This window comes from Octopus bimaculoides, chromosome 2, assembly GCF_001194135.2.
Source record: "Octopus bimaculoides isolate UCB-OBI-ISO-001 chromosome 2, ASM119413v2, whole genome shotgun sequence".
Classification (NCBI taxonomy): Eukaryota; Metazoa; Mollusca; class Cephalopoda; order Octopoda; family Octopodidae; genus Octopus; species Octopus bimaculoides.
In genome coordinates, this window is record NC_068982.1 from 186,033,347 (window position 1) to 186,037,002 (window position 3,656).

Consider the following 3,656-nt stretch of genomic DNA (forward strand, 5'->3'; position numbering starts at 1 on the left):
TACTACTACTACTACAGCTATTACTGCTACAACTACTATTTCCTCAACAACAACAACAACTACTACTTCTACTTCTACTACTATTATTATTATTATTATTATTATTATTATTATTATTATTATTACTACTACTACTACTACTACTACTACTACTACTACTACTACTACGTGTTGAAGTAGAACGGAAAATTCAAAATGGTACAGTTTTTTTTTTCCTCTGAGACAATAGATAAAGTAGACCAAAGAAGAACTGATGAAGAGAGATTAAGATTAGAAGCGCTAATGAGTTAGAGACAGTCATGTTAGAAATAAAAAGAAAAAGTGGGGGCATTTATAGGTAAGAAGGAACAACAACGAAACTTTTTTTTTCAATCACTAAGAAACAGTTAATGAACGGCAATTAAGTCTGTAATGTCCGTACGCTTGAGATCAGACGATCGACAGGGTAGGAACATTACGGAATATAAACAAAAAAAAAACAGAAGGAGGAGGGGGAGAGAGTAAGAGTGTGGTGAGAAGATAGGTTGAGGGGGAGGAGGAAGATGGGAAGCATGAAAGAGAGAAAGAAAGGGTTCTACAAAGATTACTGAATTTATTGCTTGTATAATGAATGAACCAGATAAAAATGCTAATGAATCTGGTGCCTTCGTTTCGAGCAATACATTCTACTTGTTAACGGACAAATATAGCACTTATTTAAAAATAAAAATATTATCGTGTTTTCTCTTACTATTTATAAAATCACGAGACTTAGAGAGAACCTATGAAGGCCATCGAATCATAGAAATTATAGATCAGACGACATGTGTTTTTTTTTTTCTGATGACTCTTTTTTTTTTTTTTAAATATTCAGAATTTGTTTTATGTGTTTTTTTGTCCAAAACAACAAACCAAATAATCTGAAATTATGGCCGGTTGATTCTTTTTCAGAATCCATAAACTGCTTCTTAGTAACAAAAAAAAAATAATAATAACATCAAGTCAACATTTACTGAGAAAAAATGTGATACGGTTTCGTTCGTCACCATCTTTTTTTCTGAAATGGTACATACACAAGTCCAAGGTAAAAAGGGGGAAATTAAAGAGCGTTAAAGCCAGGGGCTGGTAGTTAAGTGACTAAACAACAATCTTTAAACTTAGACTCGAAGGGATTTCTTTTTAAACCCCCTGTTAAAATTACTTGTTTATAGATTTATGCAAAAAAATGCCTCCAATTCAGAACCTATGCCACGACATTCTGTTGCTTTTTTTCTACAAAATTTTATTGATTTCACTACATGATAATAATAACAATAATAATAACATAGGAGAATATTGTAGTTCGCTTGAAGCATTGTGTATTGTTTGTAAAGAATAAAAAGTTTTGAATGGTACAACAATGCACTATAATACAAAAAATGGACTATATAATAATAATAACAACAACAATAATAATAATAACAACAACAACAACAATAATAATAATAATAATAATAATAATAATAATAATAATAATAATAATAATAATAATAATAATAATAATAATAATAATAATGAAAGTCTTAGATAGTTGAAAAGAACAGATAGCATGGTACCGTAGGCCGCAGGTTGCAAGCTCGCTACGAATGCAAGACTCCAGGAGTTCCAACAAAACCTGAGATAATACTAATACTATTACTACTACTACTAATAATAATAATAATAATAATAATAATAATAATAATAATAATAATAATAATAATAATAATAATAATAATAACGGTTTCTTTTTAATTCAATTGAAGAAGCGTTTTGTAAAGAGAGATATGGAAATCTATGTTGCCATTCCTACCTTCATTCAAGCCTACCTTCCACCAAAACAACAATTCCGTTCCATTTCATCCGTTTTATTCTGGTTACTTCAACAAACAGTTTACACATGCCTTCATTTTTTTTTCATCTTTGATCTCTTGACTCAAACTTCGGACTGCAGCCAAGGAGAAAATTTAAGAGTGAATACGATTAAAGGTAGAATAATGAAATGAAGTTATGTTGTGTTAAACACGGTATTAATATTAAGTTTTAATGAAACATTTTAAGAAATCAATTAAGAGTATGTTAATTAAACAGGAACCATGTTGAATAAATTACGAGGCTTTATATAGTCGTCTCTTAGTCACTTTCATCATCCAGACATACATATACGAACGGAAATCACCACACATCTCATTATATAGGAGAGTGAGGCCGAAGACTGGCAGAATCGTTTGTGCGTCGGACAAAATGCTTGGCGACATCACTTCCGGTGTTATGTTCTGAGTTCAAATGCTGCCGAGGTCGACTTTGCCTTTCATCTCTTTCGGGATTGATAAAATAAAGTACCAGTCAAGTACTGGAAGTCGATGCAACTGACTAACCATCTCTTCCTTAAAGAATTGCTGGGCTTGTACCAAAATATGTAAAGATTTCTATAGGGCAGCGTTGTAATAAGGTTTATAACAGAGCATGGTTTATTAACAGTAAAATATTATTCTCTTTCATCAATTTGGATTTCAATCTCAAAGGTAATTTTATTTACAAAAAGTAAAATCGAATATATTGTCTATTTCGACAAATTAGTTTGCTTTTTAACAGTTGAACTCGAAATAGATAAAGCTATACATACTAACATGTAAATATTGGTTTTGAAAACCTTTTTGATAGAAAATGCCAAAGACAGCAACCAATATTTACACGCCATTATTTATAGCTTTATCTACTCCGAGTTCAACCATTAAAAACGAATTATTTCACGCTCTCACGGAGTTTTTCAATTCTTATGACGTTAACTATTTAGTTTGTTGTATTCTATGATTAAGATAATTGTCAAATCTCCAGGAACACCTTAAAACATTTTCATGGTAAAATTTTAAACGTTTTTAGTGAATGAATCGTGGTTATGGTACCTTATCCTGTGGTCAGTATATTCACTAAGTGTACACAACATAATCTTTGTCCCATAAATACTTTGACTTCAATTCTTTGCCAAATATCCAACACAGTAACACATTTCCCTTTCTTGAATTTAAACTAATATCGACCCATAAAAAAAGTTAAAGATTGAAAAAATTTATCTTTCTGGTTTTATTTTCACCAAAATCAGCAATTTTCTTCTCTTTATATTTTTCTGATTTGAACTAATGCCATAAATCTATTCCCTGAAATGACAAATATCTTTGGCACCTCTCGCGAACCATTCGGTGACAGGAAGGAGAAATCTAGCATATCCGTACACGTGTGTATATATGCATATATATAAATATATTTATTTTGGTATGTGAAATAAACCCTTTCTTGTCAGTGAAGGAGAAAAAGGAAAACTAGAAATGCCAGTACATTAAAGAAATATTTTTGAGGCGAAACGGAAAATATAGGCATAAAAAATTTTAACACGAATACACATTCACAAAAAAGTAACTTTACAAAAATGGTGAATTTTCGGTTTCTGAGACCTCTGGGAATTAAATGTTGTACAGATTATAAGAAAAGAAACAACACAGTTTTATTGACAGAAATATTTTGAAAAAATATTTGGTAAAAAAATGGTGTTTGGAAAAATAAATTTAGAAAAACGACTGTAAAAAAATATTTTGTGTTATTTCTTTATTTTCTTGTGATTCTATACATGAATAATCATCGACATTTACTTTTAAGTAGCT